This window comes from Euprymna scolopes, unplaced genomic scaffold (assembly GCF_053919585.1).
Source record: "Euprymna scolopes isolate OS-2025 unplaced genomic scaffold, ASM5391958v1 sca36, whole genome shotgun sequence".
NCBI lineage: Eukaryota > Metazoa > Mollusca > Cephalopoda > Sepiida > Sepiolidae > Euprymna > Euprymna scolopes.
The window spans coordinates 98,392-118,381 of NW_027633391.1; positions in this window are offsets into that span (position 1 = coordinate 98,392).

Genomic DNA, 19,990 nt, shown 5'->3' on the forward strand with positions numbered 1-19,990 from the left:
TGCCATCAGGGAATGGCATTGCTGAGAGGAGCCATCGCAGCATCAAGAGAATTGCTGCCAGAAAACAATGCACCATTACGGAGGCCACGTATTGGTATAACGTCACACCAAAGGATGGGAAGACACTAACAATAGCACCAGCCAATGCCATACACAAATACCGTGTTAGGATAAAGGGCATTGACACTGTCCAACCAATCGACGAGGAGAGTCATAACAAATACAAGGTAGGGGATCCAGTTTTGGTTAGATCCCCTGGAAACCAGTGCACCACCAAGTTCAAGCGAGGACGAATATCTGGAGTGGTCAGCCAGCAGTCGGTCCTTGTTGATGGAACCCCACGCCATGTGCGCGATCTTCGCCCGGCTAGTGAAGTACATCCCACAACTACAGAGAGCGACGAATCATCAGATGATGAGCTGCTGATGAGTGAGGTCACCGAGCAAGAGAGTGGTAGTTTTAGTTCGTCTGATCAGGCAGGATCAGAACCAGAACCTCACACAGAACCATAACCAGAACCTGAATCCGAGAGTGTAAATACCACCCTTCGCAGAAGCCAACGAACTAAGAGGCCACCCCCGGAGTGCACTCTATGTGATCATCAGATCAGGGGGGGAGTGTAGTACTTACCAACACAACAAACGCCCTCGTGTTTGTGCCTTGTATGCGCGACAACAAAACTTTTATTTTTTTGTTTTTATAAGCGGAAGTCTCGATGTTGTCAGGAATCTACAGGCACATGCGCAAGAGAAGGGATTGAGATAGTGGTATAAAGGCAGGTCGAGTGAGAAGGTTGTTGTTGTTGTTGTTGTTGTTGTCATTGGACGTTACAGTGACGCATGCGTTAGCAGGTGATTAAGAGGCGGTTTATTTTTGTGTGTCAAGTCGCGCACCTCGGTGAAGGTCATATAAATCGTTCACCTCGGTGAAGGTGAAGGTCATAATATATTCTTTTTTTCTTAAGAAAATGTTCTGATTTGCAGCGGAAAAAGTTATTATTTTCAGAAGAAAAATATTTTTTTTTGCTTTGTATTTTTTATTAAAAAAATTCTTACTTCTCAGTGAAAACGTTTATTTGGTGGGGAGGATATTGGCAGGAATTGTACCAAAGTTTTTTCTTGCACAATCTTTTTTTTTTCTTTTGGGTGGGAACAAGAAATGCCTTTTCCGTGAAAAGGAACAGAATGTTCTTGAATGTTCTCCTGTCGCAGAGGCAGAAACTTGAAATTTCCCCAGCTTCTCCATTGTGTACATTGAAGCAGTCGCAGCCTGAGGGTGGATTCACTGACAACTACATGTTACATAAACTAATAGTATATTTATGTTTAATTAACATTGAAATACCATAGTGAATATAACAGTTATTATTTTCCAGAGGAAAAATTTTTATTTGGGGAGGGGGATAGAAGCAGGAATTGTACCAAAATTATTTTTGACATGTACAGAGTCTTACACAATCTACCCGTCTACCTCTATGTATGGTGATGACGTAATTGTCGTCAGGTGGAGTGTTCATATCAGGTGTGTGTATGTAGGAGAAATGTGTGGCTCTTGTGTCTTTGTATCAGGAAACGCTTTTGTTCACTCTATTAATAGTTACTTTTTTTTACAACGTATGTCAAGGTTGTTAGTGTGTGAAAGAAAATGATAAGGACCAGTGCAAAGTGGAGTTAGAGGAGATTTCACGTGAGGCCATGAAGAAATGTCTTTTAGGAGCGAAGATTTTATTGTCTGTTCCTTAGTGTCAATCGGTGGCAGCATATTGAAATAAGCTCAGAATCTGTCAATATACAGAGCTGAATTGGTTCTTGTTTACTCTATTGGAGTCAGCACGAAACGCCTAATGAGAGATTAATAAACACAAAATCACAGAATAATTAAACACCTTGGTAGTGATAAAGAGACTTCATAAACCAGTTTAGCGGGAGAGTATCCCAGGTCCTCTTTGTTAGCTGCGCGAGGGCAAATAAGGATAACAGGCACATATCCACTTCATCACTGCTGATCAGGATAAGCATGTAGTACGTCTTTCAATTTGCAGAAAAGAATGTGCGTTGTCAATTCTGTTATGAAAAATTCAATTGAGGAATGCATCTCCAAGATAATTTAATAAACATGTTTTTAACATATTGGAAATATAGGTTACTGGAAATATAGGTTAAAATTCCTTTTGAAAACAAAGAAAAAGTTTTGGACACGCATTTCCAGAACACGTGAAAGAATACACATGTTTTAATATGTGTATGACGTCATGGAAAATGGGAAGTTCTGGATATAGTTAGAAACTTTAGAGAGAAGCGAGGAGAGACTGGGTGAGAGTCAGAGATAGTTTGAGGACGACAGACGATAGTCTGCAGTTGGGATTCGAACGTCTAGAAGCGAGACGGTAACTTTTGAAACTTAATATGTGAAGCTTTGAATTCTTGATGATGAAAACCACGACCGGTCAGGAGAAGAAATAAACCCATCATGTGTTTTTATAAAGTCGTCTTTGTGTTGTAATTCTACCAAAAGGTAAAGTGAAAATTGCTATTATATGTCTTGTATATCATGTGATTTAAAATGTCTTGACATAGACATCTCATATCTACAATGTGAACACTAAGACTGTCTGAACACTGTTTCCTCACTCTAACAGCTTCTATTACACTTCTATGTATGAATATTATATATATATATATATATATATATATATATATATGAATCGCTTAATAAAACGAACAATCTCTCACAACATCCCTCTTACAACATCTCTCTAAGACTCTCACTATTAATAAGTTTTAACAAAGAACAATAAGAACATAAATTTATAATATACCACGTCATCTCTTCTAATCCATTATTAGAGATGACGCAACAAACACTCTTAATAAGACTCCTAAATATAACATGAATAGTTTCAGCTCGCCATGTGAAACGGTCTATGCAGGTCATGAGATAAGTAAATCTCTGAGTCAGCGATCATGGTCCAATCAGATAAATATGAACATGGCTAAACCGAGCGTCTGGAGTGCTCAATGTTCCTAGAGGAGCAGGGATACGTTTGTGTACCTTTGACTGTTGGCAGGATATGCAGGACGTGTGCAGGCAGAAATGTCAAGTGTCATAAGTGGCCAGAAAAACTTAGCTATACTAAGCTTCAATGTGACCTTGCGTCTATGGTGTGCCAGTTTGTGTTGGTATCGAAGACAACCCTATGATGAGTCATCGGAACCAAAGGTCTAGGTGAATTTGTTGAAGTGTTACAGATTATCTGCGTGTCAAAGGAGAGCACGGACAAGTAAAAGAATTTGCAAGGTGCAAATTCAGGTGAGAAAAAATCCAAAGCGTCCAGACGTCAATACCACCCGTGTGTTGCTTAATGACATCTTATTATGAACTGTTATGTTTTGTCTTATATTTAATACAATTTTAGTTATCGTAGAAAACAAGCGTCTGACACTGTCGTATGCGTTTTTGTAATCAATCAAAGCAATGTTTAGGAGTCTCTGTTTTTTCTGCAACACTCAATAATGATCTTTTTAATTAATAAATGCCTGTTAATTATTAAATGTTTTTCTGCAACACTCAATAATGATCTTTTAATTATTAAATGCTTGACATTCTATCAGATTCCATACATTTCAACTTTTTTATTTTTTTAACTGAAATCGTTTGAATATTGCTAAAATTCGGTTCACCAGATTTTTACTACATAATTTTTCATTTTATTTATGTCAGTTTGTTTAAAAAGATAAGGAAACTATCTCCTCTAACTAACATCTATGTTTATATTCGAGGACACTTCTTATAATAGAGGTTTTTTTCCTTTATAATTCATATCTGTAAAGATCTGTGGGGGATCCGATGTGCAGTTTATATACCGATTGTATAGGTGGATCCCCTCTTTGTAGTAAAAAAAAAATCGTGCAAACCTTTTACCACTGGCAACGCCCGCTTCAGAGAGTGAAAGAAAAAAGCAGAAGAAAAGAATGGCCACTGCGTCTATTTATAGACTAGAGATCATGGGAAGAGTATGCAAAGTACTTTGGACGTTTTTGTCCTATAAAAAGCCTGTATTTGGGAGAGAGGGCGTCTTTTTTGTTTGGCAGAAGCAATTGCTGTCAGAAGTGCATTGGACTGCAGGATTGAAGAGTGAAGATTGAGTTGTGGGGTCATTGTATTTAACCACAGGGTTGTGTGTAGGAACCGGTTAAGTGAATAGGCTGCATGTTCGATAAGCTGAATAGTTGGAGGTCGTCGTTACTAGGACAGTGTAATAAAGAAAACAATCAACAATAGTTCATTTTAGACATTGAAATGAAGCACACTGAAACAGGATCGTATATTTACATATGTACAAGGAATATTTATTTACCCAGAAAGTTTACGAACGTTACAGAGTGTTTATGTGTTTATAACTAGCATGCATCTAGATAAACGTTCGTTGTGTGTATGCATGCGTCAATGAATGCAAGTTCATCGAAGCATGCGTTGGAAATTCATTGTCTATGTAAGAGTTTGTTTATATGAATTTCATACCTGTCTCGAGAAAATATAAACGCCCTATCAAGGCATGGACGTAATTTGCATGCCAGTCACATTTGAGGTTTGAATTGAAGGCAAACACGTGTTCTCAGCTTTATGTCTCGAGTGGAAAGAGAAAGAGAGATAGAAAACGGAACAGGAAATTCATGTGAGCGACACCTTACGGTCGGAAGTTGGTTTGCGAGGAAATTGGTCCAACTGTAGAAAAATGTGTCGATGTTATTCAGGTGATCATCATTATCAGTAGGTCAGTACGGGTCTGAACGTCCAGGAATGAGTCTTTTAGTGTGCGTGATGCAGTTTACTCATGTTGGCTGGGGAACATCAGTGACGTGAGGTGAGGTGAGTCGTTGTGAGATCCAGAAGTTTACAATGTTTGGTGAGCATATTTGTCAGAAAGAGTTGATATGCTGTAAGGTATTGCACTGTGTGAAAAAACATTGCTTCTTTTACATTTTACATCAATAAAAAGGCAAGGTTTTTTAATCAAGATCTTCACTCTTGAAGCTTACATTTGATTTTAGTACGATTAAAATATGTATTAAATGGATGGTCGTGTTGTCAGCATAAATGTCCACAAATGATCTTTGGATTTGATTTAGAAGATCACTGATTAAATCAGGAAGAGTTGGACCCAGAATGGACTCCTGAGGGACGGCAGCATAAATTTCGTAAACTTCTGATGTCTGTCCATCAATCAATCCACTTATGAACCTATCAGATAGAAATGATTTAATAATTAAGACATTTCCAGCTTTACCATAGCTGGAGATCTTGTAAAGTAGACCTTTATACCATACTCTATCAAAGGTCTTTGATATGTGAAGAGCAATTGCCCTAGAAAGAAAGCTTTTATTGAGGTTTCGCTAATCCTATGAGATATAACTGGCAGCACATTAACTGTAGATCAAGCAGAACGGAAACCATATTGCATGTCACTGAGGAGGTTATTCTTTCTGAGGTGGTTGACTTCTCTAACAGATTTCAGCAACTTACTCAAGACGCATATGGGACTCAATTGTCTGTACTGAGGAAGATGGCCGATCACATGAATTCTTAAATACAGGGTATACTAATGCAGTTTTCCAGAATGTTGGGAAGCAATTCTCCTTACGATAATGCTTAAACAGCTTTGTAAGTATGGAAGCTAGTTATGGTTAAAGCTTTGTCAGCACTATAATTGGAATGCCGTCAGGGCCAGTTGCTTTACTGGAATCAAGGTTATTATTAGGTTAACAACATCATGCAAATATATTTTTTATCATATAGCATGTTTTTGATAGAGGAGGAAATATGCAAGCTGACGACCTTGGTTGCATAGAGTAGAATTAGCTGCAAAGTTCTTGGCAAACAGTTCGGCTTTGTTTGAGATTATATCAGGCGCATTGATGATGGTTGGGATTTAGCACACAGTTCTCATCAAGACTGTTTTATATTTGCCAAAACCGAATCGGCTACTTTGACCTTAACAGGCTGAACATAAAACACTTTCGTGCTCTTTATTAGACTTTTATGGCTTTAGCCTAAGTAAATTTATTACGTTGGAAGAAATGGAAAAAATGGTTTCTGTGCGAAATGGCAGAAACTAATTCAGGAGAGAACCACAGATGGCCGTAAGGCTTTTGTTGAAATGTTTTTGGAGGGTATGAAGTGATTAGGCAACCTGTGCTTCACGGATAATGAATTCCACACTACTCTATTCCATTTTTTCATCAGTACCGACAACAAACGTCATTTTCGGAAGATTACTCAGTAGGCTTTACAAACAAATAAACAAGTATTTTGAAAGAAGCAGACTATACCTACACTTAATTAATCTGTCAGGTCTGATGCTATAAAGATGCAAGTTGTGAGAAAACGATAAATGGGACATGCATACGCAATGATGAAATCGTGACAGAACCTCTGTTCATCATCTGTCTTGTTTGAGTGAATTTAGTAAGTTACTGTTTATGAATCAAATTGTGAAAACTTTCGCTTGGTACGTTGGAAATAAATTATTCATTAATTCTACATTCAGTTTGGCTTAATGCAACAATGTTTGGGGTGTCCATGCTGTTCTAAAACTATTAGCGTACAGGATCAAGTTGAATGACATTTTTGATGTGATGAATTTCTTTTGACGAATACTCGGCATTCTCTAGTTTTCCTTATAATTGTCTAGCGAAATAAGCCCCCCTCTAAAAATTAAACAGTTAAAAAAAATTGAGATTGAGATCTTGAGTAGCGATAATAATCCAGATATTTTTTTAAAAAAAATGTTCGTGAATAACAAAAACTTTTAGGAGAGATGATTCCTTGTATATGTCTCGCTGAGTTTTTTTGTTTGTTTTTCCTTTTTTTTGCATTTTTATTTTCTCCGTGATTTTTCTCCTCTTTTGTTTTTTCTATATTTTGTTTTTTCCTTTTCTTCTTTTCTGTTTCCGATTTTGTTTTCTCCTTTTTCTATTTTCTTTCTTTTTTTGTTTCCTTTTCCATTTTCTCTATTTTCCGTTTTTTTTCTTTTCTCTTTTTTCTTCTCTTTTTTTCATTTTTCCTGTATTTCTTTTTTATTCTTTTTCATTTGTTTTTCTTTTTGATGTCTCATGTGGCATTAATAAATTTTTCAGAACTTAACAAGAATGTGGCTTTCTTTTTTTTATTTTTGAGAACTGGCTAACATCTCCATTATGAGTCTTCATATGTTTCACTAAAGCAGATTTTTGAGAACAAGAATATCTACATATGTCACAAGAATATGGCTTTTCTCCAGTATGAGTTCTCATATGTGCCATTAAAGTATATTTTAGAGAAAAAGAATATCCACACACTTCACAGGAATATGGCTTTTCCCCAGTGTGAGTTCTCATATGAATCATTAAATACGATTTTACAGAACAAGAATATCCACACACTATACAAGAATGTGGTTTTTCCCCAGTATGAATTCTCATATGTTTCACTAAAGCAGATCTTTGAGAACAAGAATATCCACACACTTCACAAGAATGCGGCTTTTCCCCAGTGTGAGTTCTCATGTGTCTAACTAGCTTTGATTTTTCAGGAAAAGAATACCCACACACTTCACAAGAATGTGGCTTTTCCCCAGTATGAGTTCTCATATGTCTCACTAAAGATGATTTTTCAGAAGAAGAATACCCGCATATGTCACAAGAATGTGGCTTTTCCCCATTGTGAACTTTCATATGCTTATTTAAACTGGATTTTGCAGAATAAGAATATTCACAAACTTCGCAAGAATATGGCTTTTCCCCAGTGTGAGTTCTCATATGTGTCACTAAATTATATTTTTTAGAAGAAGAATAACCGCACACTTCACAACAATGTGGCCTTTCCCTAGTGTAGGTTTTCATAGGAATCAGTAAATTTGATTTTTTAGGAGAATAATATTGCTTTTTTTCTCTATGTGCATACATGTTAAAATGATATGCAGCATGAAGCAAGGTTATTATATAGTTATAAACAATATGGCATTTACTCCTCGCTTTTACAGTTTTAATTTGGAGTTGTTGATGCAATTTTGATATTATGCTAAGGAGATTTCAATTTATATATTTCTTATTTGTGTATCACTTATCACTTACAAAAATTAAACATTAATTAACTCTTCAGTTTGCTTAACTATAATGTCTAATAAACTTTTGTTCAGACGTTTTTGAGGTCGAAAACGTAAGGCAATAACTGTTTAAGGGAAATGGTTGTCCACTACATTAAAAATGTTCAAGCAGGAACATCTGCAAATAAAAATAAATGTAATTTAATAGTTTTATATCATTGTCAATTTTAATCGTGGCAACAAAACATTTCAAGTTCACATTAAATATAGTTTAAATTTAAAATACTATTCTATAGCATTTTGTAATAGATAAGGAATTATGAAATTAATAATGTAAAATGAACAATATAGTAGGAAGTTTTAACATATTTGCTACTAACAAAATATAACAATTTTATAATAAAAAGGAATAAGTGTATTTAAATACTAAGTATACCATGTAAAGTTAATATCCAAATCTATATAAAATCCAGTAATTTAGCAATGGATAATAATATGGTCTTTTAAAGTCGCTTTCATTTATTATTTTATTATTTATGATGTTATCAATAACCGTATTAAACTTTCATAGTAATATTCTTAATAATAGAAATAAAATACTTTATGACAAAGACAATTGAATGTAAATACTAAGTATACCATTTAAAGTAAATAATCGAAATCAATATCGAATCCAGTTACTTTGATAATATGGTCTTTTGAAGTCGTTTTCATTTAAACTCATATGCGTGGACATATATTCTTGTTTATTTATAGTGTTCTTGATAACTATATTACACGGTATTGCCATAACATTACACATTTGATAATACTCATAATAATGAATCTAATACAAGATTACGTTGTTTTTTTATTTTTATTTTTTTAAATTTAGAAGTTTCTTTATTCAATTAATTACGTTTTTAATGCATTATTGTCATTCCCATATTTTATCATCCAATAAGCAATTGTCGCAATTTCATGTTTTTAATTAAGCAACGAATTGTGTCATCCAACTTGTATAGAGCGCATTTTTTTATTCTTATATTTTATAGTTTCTTTATGATTTTTTATCCCTGTAGAGTCGAAGAAAATGAAGGGAGGAAGCGCCCACGTGTCTGCGCGTCATGCCTTACCTTGGAACGCTCCTACGGTGTGCGTACATGCATGGCCAAAACATGAAAGAAATTCCAAAATGGTGCCGTCCTCATCTTGTAGATTGTGCGATCATCACTGGGCCCCACGTGATCGTTCTTTGGCTGCTAATTGGCCGAGGACGAACGCCGGAAGGATAAAGGGAGTGTGTTTGGAACATGGGGGTGTCTTTTCTAGGATCGACGTCAGTGTGATCGTATCGGTGAACTGCTGCAGCTTTAAGAGTAATTTAGTGTGTGTGTGTGATTTTTTGGGACTTGCTCGTCTGCTGACTTTACAAGACTTTCTTTTCTGCTGATTCTACAGGACCTGCCCTTCTGCAGAACTTGGAACAAAACTTCAAGCCTTTTCTTTCTTTTCACACGTAGTCGCCTAAAAAGGTAGAATCCGACTTACTTGTGAAACGGCTTTAATCTCTTAGTATAAATTTGTAAAATGTAGTAATTTGAAAGCTCAGTATGAATTTTGATATAATCGGCCTATTCCATTCACGGACTATGAACTAAACTTCTTTATTTCTTCTGCATATCAGAATGCGTTCAATGTGTTATTGATAACAGGTTGGCTGTTTTTACTGGATTCCGGATTTTCATGTCTTTAACACGTTTTTAATTTGCTCTAAATTACCTTTTCCTTTTAAACAAGAAAAAACTGTTCTTATTTGATGAACTAATGAAATGTCTTTGATGATTTGTTTAGTTTATGCCATTGAATGAAACACGTGTAAAGTAGTGTAAATTAAACTTGTGATTTTGATAAAGTTACATGTGCTCTTAAAGTGTAAATCCATTTTCATTGAGCTTAATAACCCGTTGCAATGTTACAATATGATATAAACGCGGGAGTACCCCAGGGGTTTATCCTTGGACCTTTATTATTCCTGATATTCATAAATGACTTTCCTGATAAAATTGTTTCGGAGATAGGTATATTTGCCAATGACACCACCCTCTATAACAGGCATATAACAAATGAAGGAAATGGCAGAAATACTCGAGGATGGCCAAAACTTTAGGGTCACATTCAATGCTGCTAAGATTAAGCTTGTTTCCTTCAATGACTACAAGAAATCTTTTCTACTACCAATAGCAATGACAAGAACACACTGCCTAGAAGTGCATCCTTTTAACTCCTTTGCCTAACGTTTACAGGAAACATGACTTGGAATATATATATATATATATATATATATATATATGTATATATATATATATATAAAATTACTTACACATGAAAGTAGCCTGTACCTCTATAAAGCCACCATTCGCCCAGGTATGGAATATTGCTGCCAAATTTGGGCTGATGCATCTGCTGCTTGTCTCTCACTCCTGGACAGGGTTCAAAAGAGAGTCGCCAACCTGATAGATTCTGAACTGTTATCTAGGCTTCAGCCTCTGTCCCTTCGACGAAATGTTGCATCCCTCTGCCTGTTCTAAAAATACTTTAATGATGAATGCACTGACGAATGCAAGCACTTGTACCTCCTCACGTGACTACCCCCGACAAACTCGACAAGCAACTAAGTCCCATCCCTTTACAGTAGAGATCCCTACGTATAAGAAATCCTTTTACTCCAATAGTTTCTTCTCCAGAACTGCAAATCTTTGGAACTCCCTTCATGGATTCAGCTTTCCCAACTGTACTGATATGCAGAAGTTCAAGTGTAATGTGAACGAACATCTTTCTATTAATCTCCCTTCATAATGCCCTCGCAAATTATGTCCCCTACTTCAAAGTGACACTTGCCTTGTTTGGGGTGAAAATTGAATAAAAGAAAAAAACATTGAATATATACATTATAAACCTGTTTGTCATAAGGTAAACGCATATACACACACACACACACACACACACACACACACACATATATATATATATATATGTATATATAACAGAAAGAAATTTACTGTTCGTCTTAATACTATTTACACAGTCCTTATTCCACTTTAAAGAATTATGTTCGCCTTTCAGATTACCTTGAGAGAAGCTGAAATATTATACGCGATTTTTTAAAAATATTTTTTCATATCCAACATTTTTCTTGGCAATTTATATCTATAATAAATTGCAGTTTCACTTAATGCCATAATCAAGTAATTCTATCATTGCTACACCTATAATTTGCTGATTTCTGTCTGTTCTCTGATAAGAAGAATAACAAGAATAGCATTTTTCTTTCTCTTATAATTAGCTCTACTCTCTATTGTGGATTGAGCTTTTTTATTCGGTTGGGATTAAATTATTTATATACTGGTATTTATATTAGATTGAAGTTCACCATTACGTATATCAATTAAACACTACATTCTTTTGATTTCACTGCTTTTATATATATATATATATATATATATATATATATATATATATATATATGTGTGTGTGTGTATGTGTGCGTGCGTGTGTGTGTGTGGGTGAACATGTTAATGTCATAATGAGAGAAATATCTTTACATTACTCCAAAAAGTTTTGTTTCAGCCTTCCTAAAGGAGTACGTAAAATTATCCTTAATTTCTTAAAAAGGAATTATTTAATGCCAAAAAAGAAATTAATTCGGCTGAAAAAGCTACAGTAAAAGTCAATACATTTATGTTACTATATATTTTTGTTTTTCTTATATATTTCTCAGACTGTAAGCATATTATACAAACTTATAGATTGTTTAAGGACACTATCCGTTTATCCCTATACCATCGGGATGTAGAAATTAAATTTACTACATGTGTTTAAATTATCAGCAAGTTAGTGTTTAATCTTTATCCTATACGTCTACAAAACAAGGATTATTATGTGCATTTTGAATTTTTGCCAAATATGGCAACTACCAAAATAATCTTCAAAAAGAGTCTCAAATATAAGTATATAAGCTCGACCCTGTTGCAATCACACAAGTTATTTAGTGGAATGTTTTCTGATTAATCCATAGCTAATTGTATCCCTACAAGTTATCTAATAGAATGTTTTCTGATGAACTCATTGCAAATTGTATTCACTCAACGTACCTACTCCCGAATCCAACCATACTCCTATATTAATGCTTTAAGATTTCTACTGTTTGATGCGAAAAGAGTAAAAAATGGCGTTTTAAATATTAGTAAGAAAATATATAAATTATTAACATAAAACACATTTTACAACAATACAACTACGGCATATAGATTGATGCATATTTATTGCTTGGGACAATTGAACTTTATTTCAGCTCGTGTCTTTCTCAATTTGTCAATTCTATTATTTCAACTAATGGTTTTTTGAGGGAAAATATTAATAAAGCTCTAAAATGGTATTATATTTAAAAAGTCAATACTTTCTTTTCTATTTAAAAGAATATAGTTTTTCGATATTTTATAGTGAACTGGAATAATGTATTGGTCTTAATCAAAAGATCGTATCGTTGTTGCCTAAAAACTTGTTCCATCAAATTAATTAAAGAGTTAATTACCTTTCTTTTATATGGAAATACCGAAATATTTAAGGTTATAATACGACCAACTTATATGTAATAAAACACAATTAATTATCCTTTCTATGCAAGTCGCAACAAACAAGGTATGAAGCAACTTTTAATAAGAAACACAAAAAGAACGGAGCAAAAACAGCAAGTACCGAATTATTTTAGGTTATATACAACCAACGTTATAAATAATAAAAATATACAGCCGGAATAGAGCTCCACATGCCTCCAGTTTTGAAAGGGAAAGTACTGGAATATGATGAAATATTATAAGGAGCAAATTGATGAAAAGTTCCGAAAGTAGTTCAAAAAGTCAAATGATTATTTGCATAAATTATGGGTCGTGGTTTGTGTAGACAGATTGGCAGGATCTGCTGAATGTGGTGAATTTGTCCTTACAACCAGCTTGTTAAGAACTTTAAAGGGTTGCTGAATGTGGTGAATTTGTCCTTACAACCAGCTTGTTAAGAACTTTAAAGGGTTTCTCCCTTTACCGTCGAGTGTTTTGATGGTTGTTACACCTGATGGTTTATTTGTTGCTATCAATTTTGAATGTCGTTTATATAATTGAGTTTTTTTTTAATTACATTTTCAACCCAAACAAGGCACGTTGCCACTTTGATATAGCGGGCTAAGTTGCATGGGTAAAATGTAGGGAGTTCAGCAGCAAGATGTATGTTAACATTGCACTTGAACTTCCGCATGTCAGTATAGTTGAGGAAGAGAATTCCAAAGTCTTGCTGTTCTGAGGAATAAGCTAATAGAGTAAAAAGGATTTCTTACATCTAGGAATCTCGACTGTGTAGGGTTGGGACTTCACTGCTTGTCGGGGTATTTTCATCAAGGGGTTACAAGGGCTTGTAGTTTGTCAGAGCATCCACCATTAAAATACTTGTAACACAAACAGAGGGATGCAACATTTCGTCGATGAGACAGGGGCTGAATTTAGATGACAGTTCAGGAGGTTGCCGACTCGTTTTTGGACCCTGTCCAAGAGTGAGACTAATAGCCGATGCACCAGCCCAAACATGACAGCAGTACTCCATACATGAGCGAATGGTGACTTTCGAGCCTAAGTAACTTTCTAGCACTATGTTATATATTGGGTGGTATGACGGTGACGTCTAATATTTTGTTGTTGTTCGTCTTAGGAAGAGTTTTAGTGTTCCATCTAGCCAGGGTACATTCTATTGCATTAGCACAAAGCCTGTGATTTAACTATCAGAGATTTTTTAATATCTCGATAGATAGAGAGATAGTTTCTTTGACATTTATACACATATGCTTGTTGTAAGCGTCTCTGATTGAAATTACCCTGTTCATTTATCAATGAATAACGAGACACTGTTATAAACAAAACTTGGTTTATTTATCAAACATTCATATTTACACTATACGGCGGTGGAGGTGGTGGAGAGGGATGTAGGTTGCGAACGTGACAGGCAGTTTATCGTCATCTGTCTTCGTTTCTCTCTCCGTGTCTTTCTTCCTGTTTTTTGTTTATCATTTCTCTTTTATGGATTTTCGACATCGTAACCCATTAAGCAATTTACGCCATCGCCCCATATTCTGACCCTCTCGGTGTTTGCTTTTGGTCTTACAGGCGGCCGAATTACGTCATCTCATTCCCGGGTTTCATTTTTGTCGGTCAGGGTTTAAGTTCGTTCGAACTTGGCTCAAATCAACGGCCTGACCCATAAAACGACTTGCGTCATAGGACCAGGTCATCCAATTCCAGGTTCCATTTTTGATGGCCCGGATTTCGAGTTCATTCGCACCTTGCCTCTCCCTAACACTGCTGAATCGACTGACCATTAAAATAGGGCTGGCTAGAGTGAAGTACGGATACTGGATAGTTAGCATTTCACAAAGTTAATCTGTCTAACCCATCAACCCTAATCTAACAGGAGTAGTTCTGACAATTTGGTCTTTTTTGTTCTATTAACACTCGCTTAGGTGCTGTATCAAGACTATTTCCCCTTTATGTACTACTAATACTACTACTACTACTACTACTGATAATAATAATAATAATAACAATAATAATAATAATACGGCATTATTGTGCATTGGATTAGCCAGACTTACCTAACTGTTCAGCAACATTATCATTATTAAAAAAGCACTTACAACCCGGACTGCCATGAATTATCCTCTGTATTATTTTCAGCAAATTTTACTCAGCAATTAAACTGAAGTTAAACCACGTTATCTTAAGGAAGTTGGGAAATGTGTTGGAATTAAATAAAAAATTTTCAAGAATATAGTCAAAAGTTTACTTGCAAGTTTAAGTTAAACGAATATATTTTTGAGGGAATAATTATTTGCTGTTTTGAATTGTAGATCGATGCTGTTTCCTTTCATTTTATTTTGTTTACATTTTTTATTTTGTGACGTCACTTATCCGTTGATATGTGAATGCTGAACTAAAACCGTATCAATTAAAACTTTGCTTAAAACTTAAAAACAGTTTTTAATATTCTAGAGAATATTCTTATTAAACTATTCACATTCATCTGCATTTCTTAACACTGTTTAAAATATTTTATATTTTCTCAGAAAAGGTTAAAAGCCATATAATTTTGAGGTAATATTCTGATGAGTAAAAAGAGCCAATTTTTGTAATGCTCAACTTTTTAGAACGTTTATTTTAGTTTAGCACGAAAAATATTCCCTTTAAAGCCTTGTCTTTAAACTTTGAAGTAAGTAGTAACGATTGCATTAGTTTTCCTGTTTTATGTTGAAATGCCAAACGATTTGGGATAAGGGTTCATTATGGCATAATTTCTTGTGGTACTCGAATCTGTCGCCGGGAAGAGCATATGCTTAGCCAGAGTACAGTGATTATGGAAAATGTTTTCAATAAAGAATGGAAAACATGCAGCGCAGTATCTACTATTCTATAAAAGTCACTTTGTGTGTCTGTGAGTTCCTTCTGTATAGATTCCCAAACGGCTGAGCTTATACTTTGCAAATTTCATACAAAGGTAATTTATATGCCTGGCAGTGTTATTAGATATGTTCTGTACAGAAATTCATTCGATAAGTTTCGAAAAAAAAATCCATTGTTAAAAGCAGTTTATTTCTTATAGATATTTTTACATGGTAATTTTTATACGTTACACTTGCAACTGAGATAATAAAATCGTAGCAATTATTTTTTTCTTATAAATTGAAAGAATAGAGTTATTGACATCTGCAGATTTAGTTCAGTTGTAGAACATTAAAAGAATAGAGTTCTTGACATCTGCAGATTTAGTTCAGTTGTAGAACATTAAAAGAATAGAGTTATTGACATCTGAAGATTTAGTTCAGTTGTAGAACATTAAAAGAATAGAGCTATTGACATCTGGAGATTTAGTTCAGTTGTAGAACATTAAAAGAATAGAGTTATTGACATCTGCAGATTTAGTTCAGTTGTAGAACATTAAAAGAATAGAGTTATTGACATCTGAAGATTTAGTTCAGTTGTAGAACATTAAAAGAATAGAGTTATTGACATCTGCAGATTTAGTTCAGTTGTAGAACATTAAAAGAATAGAGTTATTGACATCTGCAGATTTAGTTCAGTTGTAGAACATTAAAAGAATAGAGTTATTGACATCTGCAGATTTAGTTCAGTTGTAGAACATTAAAAGAATAGAGCTATTGACATCTGCAGATTTAGTTCAGTTGTAGAACATTAAAAGAATAGAGTTATTGACATCTGGAGATTTAGTTCAGTTGTAGAACATTAAAAGAATAGAGTTATTGACATCTGCAGATTTAGTTCAGTTGTAGAACATTAAAAGAATAGAGTTATTGACATCTGCAGATTTAGTTCAGTTGTAGAACATTAAAAGAATAGAGCTATTGGCATCTGCAGATTTAGTTCAGTTGTAGAACATTAAAAGAATAGAGCTATTGACATCTGCAGATTTAGTTCAGTTGTAGAACATAAAAAGAATAGAGTTATTGACATCTGGAGATTTAGTTCAGTTGTAGAACATTAAAAGAATAGAGTTATTGACATCTGGAGATTTAGTTCAGTTGTAGAACATTAAAAGAATAGAGTTATTGACATCTGCAGATTTAGTTCAGTTGTAGAACATTAAAAGAATAGAGCTATTGACATCTGCAGATTTAGTTCAGTTGTAGAACATTAAAAGAATAGAGTTATTGACATCTGCAGATTTAGTTCAGTTGTAGAACATTAAAAGAATAGAGCTATTGACATCTGCAGATTTAGTTCAGTTGTAGAACATTAAAAGAATAGAGTAATTGACATCTGCAGATTTAGTTCAGTTGTAGAACATTAAAAGAATAGAGCTATTGACATCTGAAGATTTAGTTCAGTTCTAGAACATTAAAAGAATAGATCTATTGACATCTGCAGATTTAGTTCAGTTGTAGAACATTAAAAGAATAGAGCTATTGACATCTGCAGATTTAGTTCAGTTGTAGAACATTAAAAGAATAGAGCTATTGACATCTGCAGATTTAGTTCAGTTGTAGAACATTAAAAGAATAGAGTTATTGACATCTGCAGATTTAGTTCAGTTGTAGAACATTAAAAGAATAGAGCTATTGACATCTGAAGATTTAGTTCAGTTCTAGAACATTAAAATAATAGATCTATTGACATCTGCAGATTTAGTTCAGTTGTAGAACATTAAAAGAATAGAGCTATTGACATCTGCAGATTTAGTTCAGTTGTAGAACATTAAAAGAATAGAGCTATTGACATCTGCAGATTTAGTTCAGTTGTAGAACATTAAAAGAATAGAGTTATTGACATCTGCAGATTTAGTTCAGTTGTAGAACATTAAAAGAATAGAGCTATTGACATCTGCAGATTTAGTTCAGTTGTAGAACATTAAAAGAATAGAGTTATTGACATCTGCAGATTTAGTTCAGTTGTAGAACATTAAAAGAATAGAGCTATTGACATCTGAAGATTTAGTTCAGTTCTAGAACATTAAAAGAATAGATCTATTGACATCTGCAGATTTAGTTCAGTTGTAGAACATTAAAAGAATAGAGCTATTGACATCTGCAGATTTAGTTCAGTTGTAAAACATTAAAAGAATAGAGCTATTGACATCTGCAGATTTAGTTCAGTTGTAGAACATTAAAAGAATAGAGCTATTGACATCTGAAGATTTAGTTCAGTTCTAGAACATTAAAAGAATAGATCTATTGACATCTGCAGATTTAGTTCAGTTGTAGAACATTAAAAGAATAGAGCTATTGACATCTGCAGATTTAGTTCAGTTGTAGAACATTAAAAGAATAGAGCTATTGACATCTGTAGATTTAGTTCAGTTGTAGAACATTAAAAGAATAGAGTTATTGACATCTGCAGATTTAGTTCAGTTGTAGAACATTAAAAGAATAGAGTTATTAACATCTGCAGATTTAGTTCAGTTGTAGAACATTAAAAGAATAGAGCTATTGACATCTGCAGATTTAGTTCAGTTGTAGAACATTAAAAGAATAGAGCTATTGACATCTGCAGATTTAGTTCAGTTGTAGAACATTAAAAGAATAGAGCTATTGACATCTGCAGGTTTAGTTCAGTTGTAGAACATTAAAAGAATAGAGCTATTGACATCTGCAGATTTAGTTCAGTTGTAGAACATTAAAAGAATAGAGCTATTGACATCTGCAGATTTAGTTCAGTTGTAGAACATTAAAAGAATAGAGCTATTGACATCTGCAGATTTAGTTCAGTTGTAGAACATTAAAAGAATAGAGTTATTGACATCTGGAGATTTAGTTCAGTTGTAGAACATTAAAAGAATAGAGTTATTGACATCTGCAGATTTAGTTCAGTTGTAGAACATTAAAAAAATAGAGCTATTGACATCTGCAGATTTAGTTCAGTTGTAGAACATTAAAAGAATAGAGTTATTGACATCTGCAGATTTAGTTCAGTTGTAGAACATTAAAAGAATAGAGCTATTGACATCTGCAGATTTAGTTCAGTTGTAGAACATTAAAAGAATAGAGCTATTGACATCTGCAGCTTTAGTTCAGTTGTAGAACATTAAAAGAATAGAGCTATTGACATCTGCAGATTTAGTTCAGTTGTAGAACATTAAAAGAATAGAGTTATTGACATCTGCAGATTTAGTTCAGTTGTAGAACATTAAAAGAATAGAGTTATTGACATCTGCAGATTTAGTTCAGTTATAGAACATTCGATTACAAATCAAATAATCCCGTGTTCAAGTCCGGGTGTTTTTCATATTAATTTAGTTCAATTTACAATAAAAAAAGGTGTCATTTAAAATCGCTGCAAAGCATTTCTTCCTTTCTTAATATTCAAACTAAGCATAAATCAGAAGTGACTTTTCCAGAACATTCATCGCCCAAATATCAGTTGACGTGCTATTGTAAACAAACACAGATGAAATTCGATGAATGATATTATCATTATTTTTTTTTTTTTTAATTTCATATTTTTATTCCAAATAAGACCACACGGCAATTATTCCTTGTATTATACAATAATCAATAGAGGATAGATTCTATAATAATACATGTGGGGAAAATGGGTTACCGTACAAACGTCCTCGTGTCTGTCTGTTGTGCGAGTCATGTGCATCAAGAAAAAAAGAGTCCATCATGGCGGCCATGACATATTGTAGTAAACAGAGTCTCACGTGCGCGTGCCTTATAAAAGCAGGTCTCTTGTCGAAAGGAAAGGAATGGAAAAATCATTTGAGGTTTGAGAAGCGGCAAAATCAGTCGGGAGAATTTGTGTGAGTAGTGAGTTTTGCCTATTGATCGACTACAAGCTATTTCGGTGCATTTTTTTCAATGGACAAGTTTGATTTTAGATTGATACCGGAGTTCATTGGCTCCTCTGCCGGACCATTGGTATGTTGAATGGTGGGAAAAAGCTGAACTTTTCTGCCGGCTTTGCAAATAAAAGGACCCCACGCTTGTCATCCCATTGAGGCTGACCAAGGGCGCATATTCCGTTTATCAACAGCTCGGGGATGAACCAACTCTGCAGAGGTTAAGGAGGCACTATACGCTGCCTTGGCTACGGACCCTTTTATTTCATGGAGGCAGTTCACTGGACGATGGCTTTGGTTGGATGAGATGGTGGACGTCTACCTGGTGGATTTAAAGAGATTAGCTGTGCCGTTTGGTGGAGTGACTGAACGCATATTAAGTTGTGCCTTTGTCACAGGACTCCCAGACGACTGCTATGAGCATCGTCAAGGCTCAGCGAGATTGGGCTTCAGGAATTGTTGGCTAGAGCCCGCAATATTTTAAAAGAAAAAGATGCGAAGCTAGTGCTATCAGCTGCAGAAGCATCTACTTTGACG